This window comes from Psammomys obesus, unplaced genomic scaffold, assembly GCF_907164565.1.
Source record: "Psammomys obesus unplaced genomic scaffold, mPsaObe1.curated_primary_1811, whole genome shotgun sequence".
Lineage (NCBI taxonomy): Eukaryota > Metazoa > Chordata > Mammalia > Rodentia > Muridae > Psammomys > Psammomys obesus.
In genome coordinates, this window is record NW_026592118.1 from 42,442,344 (window position 1) to 42,466,497 (window position 24,154).

General features: G+C 42.4%; 1 protein-coding gene and 1 pseudogene across 2 annotated transcripts in view; one reads left to right on the plus strand and one right to left on the minus strand.

Annotated features, from left to right (window-relative positions):
* The first annotated feature begins 6 nt into the window (after positions 1–6).
* St7 (suppression of tumorigenicity 7) overlaps positions 7–24,154 on the plus strand; it is a 235,577-nt gene continuing 211,429 nt past the window's right edge. Inside the window, exon 1 of one of the 2 annotated variants that reach the window (XM_055612719.1) lies at positions 7–112. The gene's annotated coding sequence lies outside the window, so the exon portion shown is untranslated. The remainder of the gene's footprint in view (positions 113–24,154) is intronic. The other variant, XM_055612717.1, reaches the window with a different exon arrangement.
* LOC129680817 (metal-response element-binding transcription factor 2-like) overlaps positions 9,927–24,154 on the minus strand; it is a 40,987-nt pseudogene continuing 26,759 nt past the window's right edge.

Consider the following 24,154-nt stretch of genomic DNA (forward strand, 5'->3'; position numbering starts at 1 on the left):
TCGTGCGTGGTGTGGTCCTGGACCTATCTGTGGACCGTGTGGTTCTTCCTCGTGCTCTTCCTGGTCTACGTCCTGAGGGTGCCCCTGAGGATCCACGACAACCTGAGCACAGGTCAGCCGCCCCGGCCCGGCCGCCCCTCCCCCGCCCCGGGAGAAAGTTAGCGCGGGGGGCGCGGGGGCGCGCGCTCGGGGGGTGGGGGGCGGGGGGAGCAGCGGATCGTCCCCGGGGGTCCCCCTCCGCCGAGCCCCCAGAGCTCCCGGGTCCCAGCCGGGGCTCGAGCATGGGACCCGCTCCCCGGCGGCGCCGCGAGGGCCCACGCGTGGCCCCCGTGGCCGTGGGCGCGCGCTCGGAGGGGGTCGCTGTGCTGGGGCTCGGAGGGCACGTCCGTCGGTCCTGCTAGGGGCGTGGGTGACGTGTCAGGTCACCCGACGGGAGAATGTCCGGGGGAACACAGGGACGCGCGGGGACCTGGCGTTTCGGATTCCCCCAGATGAAGTGTTCCCTGTTCTCCGCTGAGCGCTCGCGCTCTCTCTCTCTCTCTCTCCCTCTCCCCCCCCCCCCCGAAACGCGACGTGCATGTGGCGATTGTGGTCTTAACAGACTTGCAGCCGGCTACCACCCCAGTTGCTAAAAGTCACGGAGGGTAAACTCGGGCCAAGAGCACTCCAGAGAGAATCCAGAAACAGAAAAGTACTTTGAAGGAACGTTTACAGCTCCTTCTAGTCTGCAAATTATCGTGGAGTCAAGGTGGATACACACCTTTCCCTCCCCACCCCCCCACCCCACGACTCTGGGAAGTCTTTATAGTTCTTATTTACAGAAATAGATACATATCCACATAGATCTGTCTTCTGTCGTTTAATTTACACAGTCTGCAAGACCGGGATCGTAACTGGGGGTGGAGGCGGCTGGGAGGTGGACCCTTTTAGGTGCTTGCCACAGTGGACTCATTTTGTTTGCACAAGAGCTTTTAACACGACCAGCGACCAGCGTTCTTTAACGCGAGCGGCTTGCTGATGCGTTTGCTTCGTAGTATCCTCCGCATCTGGGAGTCAGACAGGACTCTGCATGTAGAATCAGCTCGCTCTTCTGTAGGGGATGCTCTTTGGCTCTGATTATTCCACAGAGCCCCCATTGTTGGCTTTTTATCTGGTAGCGCGCCTGCTTGTCACATACTGCCTTCCTTGCCTTAGGGCAGAGATTCCCAACCTGTGGGTTCGAGAACACCTGAGGGCTTGCACATCAGATATTTTACGTTGCTGGAAGCGAAATCGCAGTTACAAAGTAGCAAGAAAAATAATTTCATGGTTCCAGAACATGAGGAAACTGTACTAAAGGGCTGCCTCATTAAGGAGGTTGAGAAACACTGCTTTAGGGTAAGGTATCTTTCATGTGACTCTAGTAACAGGGGTAGAGTCTAGGCTCAAAGGCCTGTCCTTTAAAGTTTAAATATGTTGCTCACCTATTTATTGGAAGGCACACCCAAATTTTTCCCTCTCAGAAACTTTCTTGTAGAATTTTTAGAGACTTAAAACATTTTGGATCACAGGTATTTCAGAACACATGTCCGTATGCTGCATTTGCTTAAAGTAGGTTAAGTCCTCTTCCGTACGGAATTGTATTGGCAGTGCACAGAGCGCCACACACTAACTCTTTTTACAGGACAGGTGCAAAGTAGCTATTAAGAGGAGGGGTGTTTTCTTAGGAAGATAATTGGGGTCTCCCCCACCCCCAAGCAAAGGTAGACCTGGCATTTCTCACAGATGGTTTGCATAGGGACATTTCTAATTGAGACTCATGAGAAGATTGGAGGTTGGCTGGGCCAGGTTGTCTGTGCCTTCCGAGATACCATGCAGAGACTTTTTTTCTCTGTGGTGCAGGACCTTGGTTTGTCCTGGGGTTTTATGACATTCTTGTCATAAAGGGAGAGGCACATAAAGTCATAAAAGATAAGCACTCGGAGAATATTCACCTTTCTGATATTTTTTCCTGAGGTTTCTATGAGACTATAGCAGACGAGGAAAGGCTTTGGCACAGGTCTTGAGATATCCAACGGTGGCAGTGAGCCACCACAGCTAAGATTAGGTTTTTCAAAAGGCGGTGGCAGACTTTGGATGGCATTTTTCTTCCCTTTTAAGTAAAAGTGAGACGTTCTTGTAGGAAGCCTGCCAGAGATTCCTGTCAACTTATTTTCCCCCTTTTCTTGCCAGTTTCTCTTTCCCATGGAAGCTGTGTTCTATAATGAAAGAACTGGCTAGCTTGCATACCTCAGAGGAAACTGCCCTCCTGTGGTCGAGCTGGTCCTTGCAGGGAGTTCTTTAAATGGGGTCCAATCCAATCCAACTCTGTCTCTTTTGTCGACTCTGTCTCTGTCTCTCTCTCTCTGTCTCTCTCTCTCATACACACATACACACACACTTTTTTTTTTATTGTTTCCTAGACACGATATCATGATGTAGCCCTGCCTGGCCTGGAATCTACAGAGATCCACCTGCCTCTGCCTCCCAAGTGTAGTGATTAAAGGTGTGGGCCACCATGCCCAGCCTAACTCAACTCATTTTGTTCTTTAGCCCTGTGGTGCTTGCTTCTCCTGTGATAAAGCAGAAAGGCTGTTGGGTCTAGAGTTGCTTTGTAGAGCTGCTGCAGGTGGTACAGGCCTTCTCACCACTGAGGTAAGGCTGAGGTCTGAGGCAACTGGGAGGCATTAATTTTCGTGTCCTAGGTCCAGCTCTGCACCTATAGGGAGTGGACTCGGATTTAAATGCTGTGACTCCTTCTTGGATACGTGACCTGCTCTCAGTATGTGTGCGTGCTTTAAATAGATTCTTCTCTCATAAAATACATCCTGACCACAGTTTTCCTTCCATCTACTCCTCCCAGCTTCTCCCCCTGTATCTACTCCTGTCCATTTCCCATCAGAAAAAATAAAATAAAAAAGCAGGCCTCCAAGAGACAACAACAAAACACAACACAACAAATTACAATAAGACAGGGCAAAAGTTCCTACAGCAAAGCTGGACAAGGCAGTCCAACAGGAGGAAAAGAGTCTCAAGAACAGGCAAAAGAGTCAGAGACACATCCACTCCCAGTTAGGAGTCCTGCAAAAACACCACCCTAACAGCTACAACGTGTCGGCAGAGGACCTGGTGCAGACCCACACAGGCCCCGTTCTTGCTGCTTCAGTCTCTCTGAGCCCATATGTGCCCTGCTCAGTTGACTCAGAGGGCTGTGTTTTCCTGGTGTCCTCCATCCCCTCTGATTCCTACAATCTTTCAGCCATGGGATTCCCCTATTTCCTAGGGGATGGACCCCGTGGAGGCCTTTAATTTAGCGTCTCTACCCTGGCTTTGGATGTCACCCTACTGTCAGTTTGTGGAGAGCAGCCCTCTGTCATGCATCAGCCTTTGCGGATCTCCATGGGACCACTATCAGCTAACAACTCACCACTAGAATCCTTGTCTGACTACGAGAGATGGCCAGTAGAGATTCCGTGCTCACTCTTTCTTGTCCTCACTAAGATCACGTGGATTTCAGGAAGTTTCTGTTGTACTAGGTGTCCACACTGCTCACCAAATGCTCTCCAATTTCAGCCATCACTCTCCTCATTACCTCCCTCCATCCCATCTCTCCCCATCTGAACCCTCCCTTTCCTGTCCCCACCCACCCCCACTCCACCACACAATCTATTCTATTTCCCCTTCCCAGGAAGACCCATGTGTTACCGCTAGACTGCTCCTCTTTACCTAACCTTTCTGGGTCTATGGACTGTAGCTTGCTCATCATTTACTTAATGACTGATATCCATTTATAAGTGAATATACAACGTATTTGTATTTCTGGGTCTGGATTACCTCACTTAGAATGTTTTTTTTTTTATTTTCCCTAGTTCTATCCATTTGTTCGCAAATTTCATGAAGTTGCTTTTTTTAAAAAAAAAGAAAGCTGAGTAATATTCCGTTGTGTAAATGTGCCGCATTATCTTTATCCGTTCTTCAGTTGAGGGACATCTAGGTTGTTTCTAGTTCCTGGCTGAAATGAACATAGATAAGCAAGTGTTCTTGTAGAATGAAGTACCGTTGGGGTATATGCCCAGGAGTGGTATTGGTGGGTCTTGAAGTAAATCAATTCCCGATTTTCGGAGGAACCACCATAGTGGCTGTACACATTTGCACTCGCACAGCAATGGAGAGGTGTTCCCCTAGCTCCACATACTTGCCATCGTGAACCATCACTGGTGTTTTTGATCTTAGCCATGCTGATAGTTGCAGGAGAGAACTCAATGTAGTTTTGATTTACATTTCTCTGATCGCTAAAGATGATGAGCAATTCGAGTGTATTTCAGCCATTTGAGATTACTCTATAGAGAATTCTCTATTTAGATTTGTACCCCATTTTTAATTATAATATTTGGTTTGTTGCTATCCAGTTTCTTGAGTTCTTTACATATTTTGGATATTAGTATTCTAACAGTTGTAGAGTTGGTAAAAATCTTTTCCCATTCTGTAGGCTGCTGTTTTGTCCAATTGATGGTGTCCTTTGCCCTAAAGAAGTTTTTTTTTGTTTTGTGAGGTGCTACTTACTAATTGTTGATCTTAGTGCCTGTGCTATCGGCATTCTGTTCAGAAGGTGTTCTCCTGTGCTATTGTGTCCAAGACTATTCCCCAGTTTCTCTTCTATCAGATTTAGTGTGTTTAGTTTTATGTTGAGGTCTTTGAATACTTAATTTTGAGTTCTATGCAGGGGGATGAATATGAATCTGTTTGCATTCTTGCGCGTGCAGACATCCAGTTTAATCATTGCCATTTGTTGAAGAAACTTTCTTTTCTCCAGTGTGTATTTCTGTCAAAAATCAGGTATCCATAGATACGTGAACTTATGTCAGGATCTTCATTTCAATTCCATTGAACAATGTGTCTGTTTTATGCAAATACCATTCAGTTTATAAAATTACTATTGCTCTGTAATACAACTTGAAACCAGGGATGGGAATACCGCCAGCAGTTCTTTTATTGTTCAGGATTGTTTTAGCTATCCTGGGTTTTTTGATTTTTCCATATAAAGTTGAGTTCTTTCAAGGTCTGTAAAAAAAAAAAAAAAAAAAAAAAAGTGTTGGAATTTTGATGGGAATCACACTGAATCTGGAGGTTGCTTTTGGAGGATGGCCATTTTTAGTTATGTTAATTCTACCGATCCATGATCATGGGAGATCTTTCCATCTTCTGATATCTTCTTCAATTTATTTTTTCAAAGCTTGTTGTTTTTATCATACAAATCTTTCACTTGCTTGGGCAGAGTTACCCCAAGATAGTTTGTATTATTTTAGAATATTGTCAAACGTTTTGTTTACCTGATTTCTTTCTCAGTTCCTTTGTCATTTATATTTAGGAGGGCTGATTTTTTTTTTTAAGTTAATTCTGTATTCTTCTGATTCACTAAAAGTGTTTATCAACTGTAGGAATTCCCTGGTAAAATTTTTAGGGTTGCTTATGAATACTATCATATCATTTGCAAATAATGATACTTTGAAGTAAATTGGTTTGAAGTCTATTTTGATAGATATTGAAATAGCTGCACCAGCTTACTTCTCAGGTCCATTTTCTAAGGAATGGCTTTCCCTGAGAAAATATCAATCCTTGATTTTTGAGGTGTGTTTCTTGAATGCAGCAGAAGGATGGATCCTGTTTTTGCATCCATTCTGTAAGTCTGTGTCTTTTTATTGGGGAATTGAGACCACTGATATTGAGAGATATCAATGACCAATGTTTGTTGATTTCTGTTTTTTTTTTTTTGTTGTTGTTGTTTTTGGTGGTGGTGGTGGTAGGTTGTATATGTTTGTGTGTGTGTGCGTGTGCGTGTGTGTGTGTGTGTGTGTGTGTGTGTGCGTGTGCGTGCGCGTGCGTGCTTGAGCTTCTCTTCTCTTGGTTTTGCTGATGAGAAAATTGTTATTGCCTGTTTTCACGGTGTAGTTACCTCCTTGGGTTGGAGTTTTCCTCCTGGAACCTTCTGTAAGGCTGGATTTGTAGATAGATATTTTGTAAATTTGACTTTATCATGGAATATCATATTTTTTCCATCTATGGTGACTGAAAATTTTGCTGGATATAGTAGTCCCAGTGGTCTCTTAGACCCAGTAGTCTGTGATCTCTTAGAGTTGGCAGCACATCTGTCCAGTTCTTCTGAGTTTCCATTGAGAAGTTAAATATAATTCTAATAGGTCTGCCTTTGTATGTTACTTGGTCTTTTTCCCTTGCAGCTTTTAATATTCTTTCTTTGTTTTGTGTGTTCAGTATTTTGATTATTATGTGGTGAGAGGACTTTCTTTTCTAGTCTAATCTGTTTGGTGTTCTGTAAGCTTCACGCACCTTTATAGGTATCTGCTTCTTTAGGTTGGGAAAATTTCTGTTATGATTTTGTTGAAAATATTTTCTAGGCCTTTGAGCTGGGATTCTTCTCTGTCCTTTATTTCAGTATTCTTGGGTTAGGTGTTTTCATAGTGTTCCACATTTCCGGATATTTTGTGTCAGGAACTTTTTAGACTTAGCATTTTCTCTGACTGATGTATCCATTTCTTTCATTGTATCTTACTGCCTGAGATTCTCCCTTCCATTTCTTATATTCTGTTGGTGAAGCTTGCCTCCGTAGTTCCTGTTTGAATTTATAAATTTTTCATTTTAAGAATACCCTCAGTTTGTGTTTTCTTTATTGCTTTTGTTTCCAATTTTAGATCTTGAGCAGTTTTTATTAGTTTCCTTCAACTGTTTGTTTGTTTTTCTTGGCTTTCTCTGAGGGATTTATTCCTTTCCTCCAATTGTTTGTGTTTTCCTGGTTTTCTGTGAGGGATTTATTCCTTTCCTCCAATTGTTTGTTTGTGTTTCTGTAGATTTCTTTAAGGGATTTTTTTTTTTCATTTCCTCTTTCATATAGCTGGCTTTTAAAAGTCTTTCACTTGCGCTTCAGCTGTGGTGTAATATGCACAGTCTGCTGTGGTAGGAGAGCTGGGCTCTAGGGAAGGCATGTCCTGGCTGTTACTGATTGTGTTCTCATGCTGGCATTCAGGCATCTGGATTTGGGGTGATTAAAGGTCTAGGTGTTGATTTCGAGTTTGTTTTTGTTGGGTGGTTGCTTTTTCCTCGGTTTTCGTTTCTTCTCTGGATTTTCATAGTGTGGTGGCTGTGGTTGCCTGTTTCCCTGACCTTCTCAGATGGTGTGTTCCCAGGGAGGCCAGGATACAGTGAAGGCTTGAGGGAGAGAGGTCAGGAGGTGGGGGATCCACAGGAGATCTGGCAGAAGAGCAAGGCAGCCTGCCAACAGACCATCTCTCTGTCTCCACTCCCTACCAGCTGCCTCCACCCTCCCTTCTGCCCAGATCTCCTGTGGATCCCCCACCTCCTGACCTCTCTCCCTCAAGCCTTCACTGTATCCTGGCCTCCCTGGGAACACACCATCTGAGAAGGTCAGGGAGGTGGGGGATCCACAGGAGATCTGGGCAGAAGGGAGGGTGGAGGCAGCTGGTAGGGAGTGGAGACAGAGAGATGGTCTGTTGGCAGGCTGCCTTGCTCTTCTGCCAGTCTCCTCAACATCTTGATTGCGTATGATAAATTTGATTATATAACCTCATTAGATTGCGGTAAATGTGCTCTATATACTCACGTATTTATTTACATATGCAATTATATGGCATACAAAATTATGCATATACAATTAATTTCTTCATTGCTGCCTCTGGATAGGACACTAAGACATAGTAATATGATGAGAAAGATGTACAAGTGTGTCAATGCCAAGTAGAATAAGGAGTTTTCAATATGAATGCACTTTCTCATAATTTGAAGTGGGGCAGAGCAAGTCAATGGGGTTTCCCCTGAGCCGAGCCTCTGGGAGTGAGAATAATTCTGGTTCTGAGTTGGGGATGCAGGAGAGTGGTCCTTCCAAAGAGTAAAAACACAAACATGAAGATGCAGGATGGACTTAGAGAACCATGAAACCATGTGGAGTTTAAAACAATAAATGAAAGGGACTTTATGAGCAATTATAATTACAAACGTTCCCCTGTATCACATGTACATTTCCAAATATAAATAACAAATAAATAATGGTTGCATTGTCCCCTATGTGACTGTAACCTACGAAGATGGGGACCTTGTTTGTCTTGTCTTGTTTACAAATTATTTAGTTGGATCCATTATTTAATGGTAGAGCCTAAGAAACACTATTCTAGTCTCTTCTGTAACTATAATATAAAGAATTAAGTGTCAATACTTGATAACTTGGGAGCTGATTTATAATTGATAACTTGGGAACTGATTGTGTAAGATAGCCTGGTACGTCAATCTCAGGGGTTTACAAAGTAAAGTACCTTAGATCACCAGGATGTAGCGTAGGGCTCTACCAGCATGGCTAAGATTCTTGTCTGTATGGAAGATAGAGAATAGAGGACGGTGTGTTTGGGAAATTTTCAGAATGATGTTGCAGGCATCATTTAGTCGCCACAGAAATACAGTGTGTGGTGATTAGAAATATTTCACCGAAAGTTGTATGTTTGCCTGTTCCCATTTCTAACTGAGGAACTGTTTCTAAAATCCTGGAGCCTGAACGAAAATAGTTTTGGCATTATAGAGATATGCTTCGTAGACAATTTTACTGGAGTGTTCCTTTGTACGCCAAATATTGTGTGTAAGGAAAAACAAACATCAGCTGTGGTGAAATGAAAGGAGTGCTGTGTTTAGAAAAAGGAGCTTTCTTTTTCTAGGAGGAGGCGGTGTCTTCTCATTTATAGGTTTGCTTTGCGGTCCAAGCGGGGTGCTGTTAGCACTGAGCACTGAACTGGCGCAGTGTGGACTATCAGCCAGCCTACATTGCGTACCTTTGTACCAGTCCATTTCATTCACTCTGACCTGTGTTCAATTAATAATTAATCTACTGGTCAGTTTGTTCAGTCATTTGGATACGTAGGTGCCTGTGAACTGGAAGCTGTGTCTTCCCTGTTAGTTACTATTTGGACACAAACATCTCATGTCAGTTAATTCCCTCCACATTTTTGCACTTGTTTTCTGTGTCATCTCCTATGCTGTCTTCCTCACCAATGCCTCCAGATGTTCACTGTTTTCCATAACCAGGAACTCTACATAGCTGTCATATCCAAACAACTGCTTTGAGAGTGATCTGCTTGCAGGAGCTAGGAGGAGAAGAGGCATTAGTCTCTATCAAGTTCTCCTACGAGTCAGACGTTGGCTGCTTTTGTTAGTGTCGCCCTTCCAGGATGGCAGACTTCCTCAGAGCTTTCAGCTCTTCAGTCGGGGTGCAGAGGCCTCTTCCCATCCCACAAGTCCTACAGCTCCCCATAAAGTGTCATTCTACGACCAAAACTCCGGAGTTTTTGCTCGGTGTGCTGTTCTACCTTTAGCACTAAAAGAAGTAGTCATGAGTTTGAGGAGGCTGAGTTGTGTACTCCATCTTTGGTGATTCACAGTGTCTGAGCTGGAGCTGAGGTCTTCTTTGATGACCTTGTTTACCTTCATCATCTTTTATAACTTCCGAGCTCTGGTCTGCAGTGCCCTTCTTGGAGGCAACCTCTTCCTCGCTGCAAATGTGGTGGGCCAAGGTCTTCCTGTGCCAGTTGTTTTTTTAGGGTCAGATGATTGGAAATGCTGAGAAGTGCTGGGTAAGATAGTTAGTTTTGTTTTTGCAGTGGAGGTACCCAGGAAATCCACATCCAAGTTAGTGGGTAAATGAGTGGTTCTCTCAGTTCTCCCTGTAGGACAAGGTAAACGCAGCATCACAGCCCTTGGAGCTGAGGCATTATCCAAGGGTGGCTCAGAGTGATAACCTGCGGATCTCTGCCTTCTCAGTCCAAGGCTTACTTTCTTTGAGTCAGATACAGATACAGATGTAGATGCAGTTCTGTCTTTGATTTTTAAATTCATGGTTATTTTCCTTCAGGTTCTTTCTCTACCTTGAAAGCAACATTTGGTGACATAGGAGGAACATCAGTCTGCAACCCCCTAAATGCTTCTTTTTCATTCTTTTGTAAACATTTACTACCTCCAGAACATGCTTATGTCTCTAAGATTTGGGAATGTGTGCCGTCCCTCCACACACACTGCAGTGTATGTCAGCTCTCATTACTCTCTGCCCTAAGTTCAAGTTCAGAGTCAAAGTATTTCCTGCCTATAATGCCTAGGTTGCAAAGGCAAAGATGTGCTGTATATACCCACTATGACCGTAGACATTCAAAGTATTATAATCCAGAACTGTCGACGCAGCAACTAAAAGTGTAAGGTCTATTCTCCAGCACTAGCTTTCAGAGGCGTTGCACCTAAGCCTCAGGAAACCACCGCTTACATGAGCAGGCAGCACTGTAGCATCTTTAATTGCCCATGTCCAGGGCCCCACAGTGGGTGCATCCCTGCTGGACACTGGCTTATGATCTGCATTCCATTCAAGGCCTATTATTCCATAATGTCTGCTTCCTGACTTGTAGTGCTTTCAGCTCTGGTTGTTTTTAATGTATGTCACCCATCTGTTGTTGCAAAAACACACTTTGGGCAGAGCTTTTTTTTTTTTTTATCTGAATCAACAGACTCAAAATCTTGTTTTGTTTTTTTTTTTGTTTGTTTGTTTGTTTTTTTCATCTCAATCAACAGACTCAACAGATGGGTGTATGGGTGTATGAAAAAGCTGATGATACCTTGGTTACTCTTGTCACATGTAACTATTCCATTGGGAGCTTCTGAATGCTCTTTGTGACTATTGTTCAGGCCTTTCCCCCACTTCCAGTGGTTCCCATTTGAATGTCCTGGAGAACCCAGAATTTAGAACCATCTGCAAGTGTAATTACATGAGCCTGCTTCAATATGTTGATCTTTTCGATAGTCACAGGATAAAACAAATCTTCTGACCGTCTTGACCATCTTCAAATTTACTTGCAGGATTTTTGGTTTTGTGTCCATCTGCTTATGTAGTCCTTCATTTGATCACCTTAATGTTGCTGATTACATTAGACAGGGAAATAGAATAAATGGCATGCAGTGCTTCCCTTTGCTAGAGATTTGTATAGACTTTGTGAGACTACACATCCTTAGTGTACTTGGAAGGGCTGGAATGCAACGAATGTAACTTTTTTTTTACTGTTTGTTTTCATTGCCCATTGATGACTCCTAGAAAGATGAGTGACTTAGATTGTACATCTTTAAGACTGTCCAAGATTGATGGCACTCTGGACCTTTTCTTGTTTCACCTTACTACCCTAGGTTTTCTTTTCTCCTAGTCCATAAAGGTATTGTTAACGCTCAGTACTCAGCACTGGGCTTATTTGTATCACAAATGAAACTTAGAGCAATCTCCTGGAGGTGACTAGTCAAGTTCACAGGTAAGGGAAGAAAAAGCATCCTGTGTGCAGGGAACACATGATTGCTAGACAAAAAGCCACTCAGTAGGAATGGAAGGAGGGAGCCTGGTGGAAACTTGACTGAAGGGATGGATCAAACAGCTAAAATAAGAAACTGACAGGTCCAGTATGCTCTTTTAGCATTTTGTCAGCTATGGCTGTTACAACTTAAGGCGGTTACTATATATCTTAGGAAAACAAGGCAACACACTTCTGAGAGGGCACTTATTTTCCTCGTCTAAATTTTAGGAAACTGAAACTATACTCTATATACACAGTTCTCGAGTTGATCTCCAAATCCCATAAAAGGTCTTGAGTGTTAGTCTTTCAGAAGTGTTGGGTAAACTTGTGGAGATTTAAAAAGCTTCAAAGGAACTTGTAGGTCAGTGAGTGTCTTATTAGGGTCTCTATCCCTGTGGTGAAACACCATGGCTAAAAGGAAAGTGTTTATTTTGAGCCAGGGTTTATTTTGAGCTCACGGCAGGAACCTCGAGGTAGGAGCTGGTGCAGACAGAGCCTCTGGAAGGTGCTGTTTACTGAGCTGCCCCTCACATCTTGCTCACCTGCGTTCTTGTGGAACCTGGGATCATCCACCGTGGGGTGGCACCACCATAGGCTTGACCCTCCCGTATCAACCACCAATCAAGAAATGGATCAGAGGCTTGCCCACAGGCCAACCTGGTGGGAACATGGGGCAGCTGACATAAAACTAGCCAGCACAGTGAACAAGAATAGTTACTTTTTTTGAATGCTGAACGATTTAAGATAGCAGAAAAAAAATGCCTGGAGTCAGAACATTTTCTTAATAAAAAAGTAGCTGTTATGCATAAGCAATTTGGGGCTGGATTTATATGTTCTTTAGAGTTAGAGACTTTTTTTAAATTTTTTTTGGAAGGGGTTGCTTTGTTTTGAAGTTAGTTGCATTATCGTCCTAAAGTAGCATTTCATTAGCAACAGACACTAGTAAAACGCTTACAGTAACCCCCTCCCCCTCTACTCCTGGAAGTGTGAGCTCCTTTCTGGCCAATCCAGGTGCTATGGCTTCCAGCCAGGGCAGATGGAACCTGAGAGTCTCAGGTTCTGCTTCTTTCAGGAGCGGCTAGAGCACTCCAAGCAAGGTCTGTGCATAAGGATCCCAGATCTCACCTGGGGGTATGGAAAAGAGTTTCCTACTGTGTTGTAATTAGCTCATTTTAGTGAGATTGCCGGTACCAGACTCCAAAGTCGGTGATAGCAGACAGCTTTCCAAAACTTATTGCAGTGTCGCAGCCCTTCAGTTAAGCTGCCCTCCTAATGGCAGAGGATGCTTTGTTGGTTCACAGTTGGAATGTAGGTCTGGCCAAAGCCTCCTTGGCAGTCAGCAGCTCGCCTCATTTATGGCTGCCTGGCCATAAGTCAAGTCCTCGCATCCAATGGTGAACTCTTCAGGGAGGAGGGGAGCCAGTCCTTCCCCAGAATAAATAACGAGTCAGTCTCAATGGTCATGGTGGAGGAATGGAGTGAGAGAGCAATCGAGCATTTAGTTCATGAATCAGGGATGTTTAAAACCTTGGGCAGTGGGAGGGGTTTTGGGGATGACTGTGATTGATTTGCTGGGGCTAGAGATGCCAGTGATATTTCATTTCTATGTGGCAGCACAGGATTACATTCCAGAGCACAGTATTAAATGTGGTAGCAGAGTCCTAGCACAGGAAAGGGGAATGCAGTACTTAATTATCCTATGGGTGGGGGAAAAACTCCAGGTATGGTTAAAGATCATTTGCTGAAAGCTAAGGTCTCCTTAGCATAGGGTGGGGTATTTCCAGGAATTTCCTGGTGCTTGCTGAACAGGTTGTACCAGGAGAAAGGGAGTTGAACCTGTTTTTCCCTAAGGACTAGGTGACATTCCTCAGGTAGAGGATATAGGGATTTGGGTTCCCCAGATTAGGCAGAGAAGAGCGAGCCCTGTTGACAAAGGGAGTCTTTTTTTTTTTTTTTTTTTTTTTGCACTGGACTCAGAAACTATCCGATAATGCCAGACTTTGACCTTAACAGCAGGGCCTCACATTTTTACCTTGGCTAAACTTCTCAAATTTTTACTGAATTTGTCTTTGGAATAAGAGAATAAAATATCTCTTATTAAAGAGACAGTTGCTTGACCATGTTCAGTGCTGTTCTCTTCACAATAGGTAGGCAATGGAAGCGGCATAGAATGGATAATGAGAATTTGATACATATACACAATGGAATTGTATTTGGCTGTAAAGAAAAATGAAATCATGAAACTCGTGGATCAGTGGATGAAACTAGAAGATACTATGCTTGAGTAGGATATAAGTACTGTGAAGGGTGAAAGGGAACACAGGAGGAAGGGGATGACTTAACTGAGGAGGAGGGAGGGTAGGGAATACACTGGGAGAGGAAGTAAGGATTGAGAAGTAACACCACGGATGATGATGATGATGATGATGATGATGATGATGATGATGATGATTTACCCCGGCTGTCCTGGAACTCAGTCTGTAGATCAGGCTGGCCTTAAACTCAGAGATCTGCCTCCCAAACGCTGTGACCACCACTGCCTGTCTCACCAAGACTAGTTTAAAAAGCCATACAGAAACACATTATTTTATAAGCTTCATTACAAATATATGTGCACACATATGATATAGTTTAAATAGAGTTACACGACATGGAGTTACAATGCTCCTCTAAGATCCAAAAAAAAAAACCAAACAAACAAACAAACAAAAAAAAACAACTCAGTGCCATGCAAGAGAAACCCCCCTTTTAGTTTTTGTTCCAAGAGATTCTCAAAATAATATGGGCTTTTGCCACTGCCTTTAGTTGCTTCCTAAAACTTGAAGGTAAGACCCTATTGCTGAACATACCACACACTTTGGATGCATGACTTGGAGGAACTGGCTGGAACTGATCAGGAAGCCTCCTCCTTGAGGCCTGTCTGCTCTTCTAGAATCTGAAGCTGTTTCGAAAGCTTCTAAAGGAGAAAAGCAACTGCTGGTCCTACCCAGCTGTAAAGCCTGCACAACAGTGACCAACCCTGCAAGTGATCTCCAACAGTGCCAGAAGTATACTTACATCTCAGCGGAACCATCAGCAGTGTAATTGAATTAAAGACCTGCTTAGTTGGTGGGAATTCATGTCGGGTTTTGTAAACCTAGCCCACTACTCCCTCGTGGCTGGGGTGGTCATAGAGCTTAAAGGAGAGCCTAATACTTTTATTTTCCTTAGTCAATGTCTCCTAAATATTCTTATGCCCACATATAAGTGTAGCTCTCACTCCTCACCAAAGAAGGTTTTTCTTTTTTTTTTATCTTCATCAGATGAGAACCTTCACAGAACAGAAATATACAACTGGTTAAACTGCAGAGAACAAGAGTCTATGGAATTCCCAGTCGATAGGTTTCTACAGCATCACCCCTATGCCTGATATTCAGGGAACAATATGGAAGAGGGAACAAAGATGATGTAAGAGCCAGAGGACCAGGATGCCCGTTTCAGGATAGTGGCTTCTAAACATTGCAGAAATGCTACACTTATGAACTCTCAACAATATGGTTGCTTAAACAAGACCTGCATGGTGGTGATGCCGGTTCACACGCCAGCATGGATAGGGAAAATTTTACAAGGCCCTACCCTTTCTAGATGAAGAGCAACAGGCACTCAGTGGCTTCTGAGGGAGGAAGAATTTTTTTGAGGAACAGTCTCCTTGGTTGATTATTCAGTTCCAAGTGGCCAGCCGTAAACACACGTACATACAAGCAACACTAAATGGACCCAATAGGTTGTATGCACGCACGTGTGCACATGTGTGTGCGTGTGTGTGTGTGTGTGTGTGTGTGTGTGTGTATGTATCAATAATAAAAGAAGAGATCAGTAATTTTAGAAGGAATGGGGGCATGAAAAGAACTGGAGGAAAAGAAAGGGGCATAGAGGTGATATAAATATAGTACTCGTGTGAAATTCTCAAAATAATTAAACAAAAATATTTTTAAAATGAAGTAAATAATAAAGTATTTTTTGTTCTTGTTATAATATTGAAGTAATACATAAAAATATATAGCTATCATTTCTTTAGTGAACTACATTTTTTTTTGTTTCTGCCATTTATTATACCTATAATATGTATTTTATTTCATTGAAAACATGGTATTCATGTGTGAGTGTTTTTGATTCTTGGCTTTATAAAAACCTTTAGCACTGATTAGGCAGGTAAGATCAGCAAGGTCGGGCAGATAGTGTCAGTCCCCTAAAATATTTATTGAAGATTTTTATCAGCTATTTCTGAGCTACTGCTGCGTCTGGCTGCTGCTACTCACCTGGCCAACTATCCCATCTTCCTGTCTCCTTGGATCCAATTGTTAATGACTAGCGTTAATCAGGCAGGCTCTGTCCTAGGGCCTGGTGTGCTTTGCTAGCTAGTCAAGTCTCGTTGGGTCTCTCTGCTAATTGCTGCAGTGTTTCCACTTTCATTCTGCTGAACTGTAATAAAGCCGATGGCGCCTTACCTACATGTTAAGAGAAATCAACATGGGTTCATGTAATTTACCTGTTCTAAGACCTTAGTTCTAGTCACCATAAAGCTCACCATAATAGTACTAAACATCTCATAAGATTGTGATAAGGATTAAGTGAGAAAAAATGAGCAAAGCATCAATTAGTGCCAGAACATTCTAAGTGCCCAACAGTCCAGTTTCAACCTCACCTTGTTCTATAATTCCCGATTTCTCGTTTTTAGTCAGTTTGTGTATCAGTAATTTTCCCTTCAATAGAAACGTTCCCCCTTTACAATTGCTCCCGCTTTATATATGTCCTCTGTATATGTTTGTCCTCTGTATGCTTTCTCTTTTTCTTTAATTTTGAGAAGTAGAAGACAACCACCTGAGGAACTCCTAGTTAAAATGAACAAGCTTTATTATGTTTTCTAATTTTACTGCTTGACTCTTTGTACTTCATTGCCTACTTTCATAAATTTTCTGTAACTTCACAAACTGTACGGATAATTTCAGATTCACTTTATTAATCTCTTTCCAGATTGTTTTCTTGACTTGCTGAAGAGTAGAAAGGTATTTGTTATGTCATATCCTTCGCCTCTTTCTGTCCGTTACTAAACTCCTTGAGTCACAGTCCTGGAATTCAGTGCTTAGTGTGGGTGTAGAGGACTTGAAGGGTGTTCAAGATGTAGAATCTGCTCTTGTTGCTTTGAGGTATTTAGTGTAGAAAAAAAGAGAAGTATGCACCAAATTTGCTCTAACCCTCCAAAATACTACGTAGAGTATGGAGGACTCAAAAAAAAAAAAAAAAAAAAAAAAAAGAACAGTGCCTTAGCCATTGTCCTATTGCTATGAAGAAACACTATGACCAAGAAAACACTATAAAAGAAAGCATTTTTTAGGAGCTTGCTTACAGTTTCAAAGATTTAGTTTATTATCATCATAGTGGTGAACATGACTACACTTATGGCTCTGGGGAAGTACAAGAGAGCTTCATCTTGATCCAGAAAGACACACACACACACACAGAGAGAGAGAGAGAGAGAGAGAGACAAAGACACAGACAGACAAAGAGAGTGACAGAGACAGAGAGATTCTAGCTTGGGGTTCTGAAACCTCAAAGCCAGTTCACAGTGACACACTTCTTCCAACAGGACCGCACCTCTGAAACCTTCTTAAACAATGCCAGTTTTATGATGACTAAGCATTCAAATATATGAGCTTATAGAGACCATTCTTATTCAAACCACCACAAATACAAAGAAAGAGATAAAACTTTAGGCCTCTGAAAAGCTCTACCTTGCAGGGTATCAAAGCAGATGCTGAGGCTCATAGTCAAAATTTGGGCAGAGTGCAGGAAATCTTATGAAAGAAGGGGGAAATGAAAGACCTGCAGGGGACAGGAGCTCCACAAGGAGAGCAACAGAATAAAAAAATCTGGGCCCAGGGGTCTTTTCTGAGACTGATACTCCAGCCAAGGACCATGCATGGAGATAACCTAGAACCCCTGCACATGGCAGCCCAGTGTCCAAGTGGGTTTCCTAGTAAGGCTGAACTCAATGGCTGGCTCTTTGACTACCTCCCCCTGATGGGGGAGCAGCCTTACCAGGCCACAGAGGAAGACACTGCAGCCAGCCAGTCCTGATGAGATCTGATAGGCTAGGGTCAGATGGAAGGGGAGGAGGATCTACCCTATCAGTGGACTGAGGGAGGGGCATGGGAGAAGAGGGATGGAGGGTACGGTTGGGAGGGGAGTACAGCTGGGATACAAAGTAAATAAATTATAATAAATAAGCAATAAATAAAGAAAAAAAAAAGAAAGAGAGAAAACTTTCAGTTCTGGTAGAGTTGTTCATCTGGGCCTTGCTCTAGGACTTCCTATGCTTCTTAGAAAATGTAGCTATAGGAAGCCAAGGGTGGCTCACAGAATAGTAGATGAGGGTGAAAAGGCACAATCTGGTGGGCTCGTATCAGTGCTCATTCTGCTCAATACATTTATGTAAACTCTGATGAACTGTACTCTTACAGAAAAGGATAGGAGGCTGTCTATGTAGGATTTAGTAATGATAGAAAGGTGGCTCACAACTCCTTTAAAAAGCGAACATTTTGTGACAGTTGTTCATACTGCCTTTCGTCTTTTAGAATTAACCATATTTTCGAGCACTCTAAGACTTATGGAAGAATTATGAAGATAGTATAGAGAGTGCCTGTATGCTCTACACCCAGTTTCCCCGATAGTAACACTGTACATGGCTTGTGAGATAGCCACGTCTTATGGATATTTGTTTCAATGAAGAAACTGATATTATTTTATATTTTATGTATATTTTCGTAGTTTTGTGTGATGTTTGTTGTTGTTCCTGGATATCCCATACCATTTAGCATAATGATCATGTCTCCTTAGCCTGTCCTTGATTTTGAATGTCGACACTTTTGAGGAGCCTTGCTCAAAGCATCTTTTGCATTCCCTCGTTGAGTTTTCTTTGTTAAATTTTCTTGGCTGACTGAGTTTGAGGAAGATACCATAGTGGTAAAGTGCTATTCATCACAGCTTCCTTTCCATTCACCACTGGTGTTCTTCCATTTCTCCTCTGCAAAGCTACTCCCTTTATTTTTCCCATAATGTTCTGGATAAAAAGGACTCGCTCTGTGCAGACAACACTTAGAAAATTAAGGGTTTTGTTTCTCTTCATGGAAATAAGTGAAGAACACTCAAGCAAGAACAAGTGACGGCTGTTTTTTATTCAGAGCTTGTGAACGAGGGAGTTAGCAACCATGACCTGTGCTTGGCAGAGATCAAAGGCAGGCACGAGAACAGGGAGATTTCATGGGGGTGGGAGGGGCGAGTAGTAGGGGAAGCCTCAGCTTTGTCTGGATCGGAAGCTTTAATGTGGGCCGAGTAGAAGGGTGCATACATAGTGGTACAGATAGAGTTTTGTCTCGTCAGCCCTAAGTTCAAACTGGGAATAGAAATTAGAGAGACTATAAGATGTTGATCAAATCCTGATCATCAGCCTATTTGGTGCACAACATGGTGGGAAGCAGAGGAAGAGGAAGTGAGCTTTCTTGTGTCTCTAAGGACAATAAGCTTTTCTGTGAACACTGTCTTCTCAAGACCCAAGTAGCTCTAAAAGGCCCCAGCCCAAGTGACATCATTTGCCTCGCTGCTTCTCATGTTACAAACTTCCATACAAAGTGGATGAAGACTTCGCTTGCCCAGAGCTTTAGTAACAGTTGTTTACCGTTTGAGAAACTCACAAATCTAGTAGTAATACATAGTATCTGAGTCACCGGTTTAACACACTTGTCTCAGCCTGCATTTGTGGGTCGGAGTTCACGGTGGTGCCAATATCTGTTTAGATCCCTGAGTCCTTTATTAAAATCACAGCAAATTTGCATTTTAAGATGGTTACCATTATTTTAAACAGGGCCAGGACTAAGTTGAGGCATGTGGTTTGCTGAGCTGCACAGTCCAAGAAGTTCCCAATCCTGCAAGTACACGTTCAGCACTCTGTTCCGAACTCTGACCACCTCCCTCACTGCATTTTTTTGTCCTTGCCTGATTATAATTTATGTTTTGCTTACTGCTCCTTTATGTTGAGGTTAGGCTATTGGGTGGATGTTTTTAAAGTTTATGTGTGTTAATAGTGACGTTTTTTCTGGAGGGCCTTTAAAATGATTGTTTATGAAGGGAGAGGCCAGGACTGGGCTGAACCAGCTGCCTCAGCGTGTTCTGGCACTGACCAAGCAAGCATGTTGTCAGAGTCACATCCCCAGAACTTAATGCGGTAGAAGGAGAGAACTGACACCCAAAAGTTGTCTTTACCGCCACCCATGTGCTGTGGCACATGTGTCCCTTACCCCAGCTTCCATAGTGAATAAAGTAAAATTTAAACTCAGTGTTGTTCAGTCAGTAAATATGTCTTTTTCCTTGTTAATGGGTGGTGTGGAACTCACTTGAGCTGAGCTACATACTAAACCTTGGGATCTGGGTTTAAGTCTCCACATCTGATTGAGGTTGGATCCAGGCCTGCTCATGGATCATGACATGTTCTTCTCATGGGAAGTGGCCGAAGGAAAAATAAAAATAGGAAGGTGGATATACAGAAAACCTTATGTAGGCCACAAATGGCCCTGGTACTCTAATCACCAGGGTCGTTCCTGTTTGATAATTTGAGTTTGCAGTATCATTTCCAAAGCTCTCCAGGGCGATTTTTGTGAATTTCCATGTGCACAGTACAACTTCTTGGCACTTTCTCCTTGCTGCTAGGTCAGGACAAACAGGCCTGGGTCCTAAAGAGGTGATTTTTATCTCAGCATAGCAGACTGACACTGTAGCTTCAAACTCTGAATGACAGCGAATTTGGCTATTAGGATCACCATATCAATCGGGGCCAGGCCAGGCCTGTGGGTTTTTAGATCTTTTAGTCCTTGGTGATCTTCTGTATTCTTCATTTTATCCACTTAATTAGAGGACAGTTGTTTATTTGTTTGTTTGTTTGATTGGTTGGTTTGTTTTGTCCTAGTAGCTTAGGTGAATTATCCTGTGACCTTTTCTGGCAGCCTCCTAACCATAGGTAAGACAGGTATAGACTTACAGACATTTGGCAGACATATTCAGAGAGAAAACAAGGCGTGGAAGGCTTAGATGTGTTTTTTTTACCAGTTAAAAGAGAGTACACTTTATTTTCTCAGAACTAAATTCTTTTATTTATTTATTTTTTGTTTATTCACTCACTCACACTAGACGTTTGATTATTCTTGATGAAACCTTAATTTCTTTCTTTACTTTAGGGAATTTCGTATGTGATAGGTTGCTTTCTTATATGGAAGTGTGACTTTTCCTTATCCCCAGAAGTCCCTTTCCTTTTAGACACCAATTTCCAAGGGGCTGGTGAGAATGTCTCCCATTTCTGAAATTCCTAGAGCCCAGTACCATTGAAGACAACAGAGGGAACCAGAAGGGCTGGAACTCTAGCTCAGAGCTAGAGTATTTACCTAGCATGTAGCGAGACTCTGAGTTCCATCCTCACAATCCCAGCACTGGGGGCTAGGGCTGGGCATGCTGAAGGAAAGACAGAAAAAGGAAAACAAAGACATACCAGAAAGGATTCCCAAGTGGTAGAATGTGCAGTGGTAAATTAAGTGCTTACATAATGTACTATGGAAATAGTTACGGTTTGTAAAGATAAAGCCATATGTTAATGAAGTCCCCGCAGGAGGCTGTAATGAATTAACTGTTTTTCAACAGTGTGGTCAGGATAATGAGAAAGAACACATTTTCAAAGTCTCAATTTGTTGACTGAGACCTTTGGTTCAACCTGTCTCCCTCCCGATGGAGTTCAGCTTGTCTTAAGGTTACCCAAACATTATCATAACAATCTTTATCCATTCCTCCTTTTACCTGTCTTCAGTTGGCAAATCCTGTCAAATTTATTGTGCATCATGAATCGCTCTTTAGTTCTTCTGCTTTTATTTCAACCCTTATAATCTTATTACACTAATCTCCTAGTTGATCTTCCTGTCTCTAATCTCTCCTAATCTCTCCTGCAACCAGGATATTGCTTTCAAATCCTTTAATATCTTTCTGTTGCTTAGCAAACAAAATGCAGAATCTAAACCTAGTATTTTAAGCTGTACCTTTAGTGCCGTGGACCTATACAGCTTGATATTAGTACTCCTTCTTATACTAATTCCACTTAAGGAATGTGTCACTTTGGCTGTTATCATCTTCATCATGCTCATATTCATCATCTTACAAATTCTTCCTTTTAGTTATTGTGAAGGCTAGTTGGTTCATTTGCAGTTCCTGTAGCTCTCTGAATCCCATTGGTTTCAAATACCCCATGCCCCATTGCTTTCTAATCACCCCCTTGTCCGGTGGTCCCAAGGACCCCTCCTTTTCCTCCAGGTTGATTTCTGAGTCATGGTGCACTGTCAGGCTGTCAGCCCTTGGCGTCTTCTCCCAAGCGCATGCCCTTGTTAGTTTAAGCTGAAAGCCTCTATTTGCATTGGTACCAAAGTAAAACAAATAGTTTATGACCCTCTCACAAGCCTGATACATTTTTTTTTTTTTGTTGGAATTTTTATTTTAAGGTAATTTTCAAATTACAGAAAATTTGACATTTCAGTTCGGCCCCCTTTTCAATCACTTAAGTCATTCAATCACTCATGACGTGGTTCACTCTTAGGTTGACACATGTCAGGATGTGTTTTCTGCGTAACTTCTCATATGACTACAGATAACCATTCAGATGAGAAATTGTATTAACTAATCAGACATTGGTGTAGTACCACCATGTTAGTCTCAGATCTTATTCAAATTTTGCCAATGTCTCCAGGGGTTTAATTTAAAGAAAATATTCATCTCCAATCATGTCTTGCACTGATGTGCCTTGCCTCCCTGGATCCCTTCAATCTGGGAAGTTCCTCCATTTCTTTTGGACTTTTATGACTGGTTATTTTGAGGGCTTCATGAGGTTATTTTGTCCCTTCAGCTTGCATTTGTCCATTGTTCTTTGTGATTGAGTTTGAGCTATTTAAGTTTCTTTCTTTGGCTAGATTATGACAGGAGTGGTTGGGCATTTCTCACTGTAGCCTACTAGATGGTATGTAAATTTCATTTGTTTTGTACTAATGATTCTCATTTTGATCACATAGTTATGACTGAACTTGTTTCTGAGAGGATTTTTTTTTTTTTCCTGTAAGGTTATTTCCTTCAGTAGTTAATAAGTACTTTTGGAAAGGCACTTTGAGACTATGGAATTCTGCATCAGACTTTAATATATTCATTAATTCTTCATACCAGTATAGACTCTTGGTTTCCTTTCCTATTCAGTAGAGAACAATTTGCTTGTCTGGCTGGCTTGGCAATCACTGTGTAGCCCAGGTTAGCCTGTGACAATCCTCCTACCTCAGTTCCCCAAATGCTGGTGTTATAGGCATATACCATCATTCTGGCATCTATTATCACTTTGATACTCAGGAGTCCCTGTGGAAAAAAAACCCAGGCTGAGGCTGAAGTCTGTAATTCTTTGACATACATGTATTGTGATTATTTTTGTTGTTCTTCTTCTTTTTTTTTTTTTTTTTTTTTGAGACAAGCCCAGTTTGGATTGGAATTTTCTGTGTCAACTTGAATGATCTTAAGCCCATGGTCTTCCAGTTCTGACGTCCCAAGTGCTGGGATTAGAGGCTTCTGCCACTACCACACCAGCCAGTGGGTCATGTTCTGAGCACTCAGTTACTTCTTAAGGTATTGAGTTTCGTTTTCCTACTTCTGCATTGTCACCAGCAGTTTCTTGAGAGTTTCTCCATATATTTGTTTTGGAGAAAAAACATTTAGGAGAGATGATCTGGGCACAAGATATGGTTATTGCCATTTTTAAGTGGTCATTCCTAGTTCTTCAGGAGAGAGTGAAGGAGCATTCATGTGTATGTGTTCACATGAGCACCCACATGTGTACACGCAGAGGAGAGGGAGACAGAGAGACAGAAAAGAGGTCAGGAGAAAGACCAATAGGGAGAGAAAAGCAGACAGACCCATACACACTCGGAGTGTTACATGGAAATTGTTTTCTCATCTGTCTAGTCTTTGTTTATCTGTTGTCTTGTGTTCATGCATTTACTTGTTAGCTCAAGTTCTAGCCTTATCTTCCTTTTTTCCCCTTCCATATTTGGTCCTTCCTTTACAAGTGAAGAAGTCAGGGTTACCTTTAATATATTTACTTAGTGCTCAGTCTGTGCGTTACTAGTGTCTGTTACCATCTCTTTTCCTTTTATGCTGGTTTTAACAGCTCTGAGCGTCTTCACTATGAATCATTACTCATGGAGTCTGTGTTCTAGCACCTGGTACTCTTTGCACCCTTTTTCCCTGGCACATGGCTATTTTCCCTGACTCTGTACTGTTCTAGCTTCCTGCTTAGGCTCTAGGCCCTCGACACAGCTGCTGCTACGCATAGATGCTGTCTTAGATGCTGTGAAGAGACACCATGACATAGAAACTCTTTTAACAAAGGAAACTGTTTAATTGGGGCTGGCTTATTTCACAGGTTTAGTTTATTACTGTCATGGCATGGATATGGCAGCGTGCAGGCAGACATGGAAGCTCAGGGTTCGACATCTAGATCAGCAGGCAGCAGGAAGAAAAAATGACGCTGAGCCTGACTTGAGCTTCTGAAATCTTAACACCCACCCCCACTGACACACTTTTCTAACAAGGCCACACCTCCTTAATAGTGTCAGTCCCTATGAGCCTGTGGGGGCAGGGTGAGA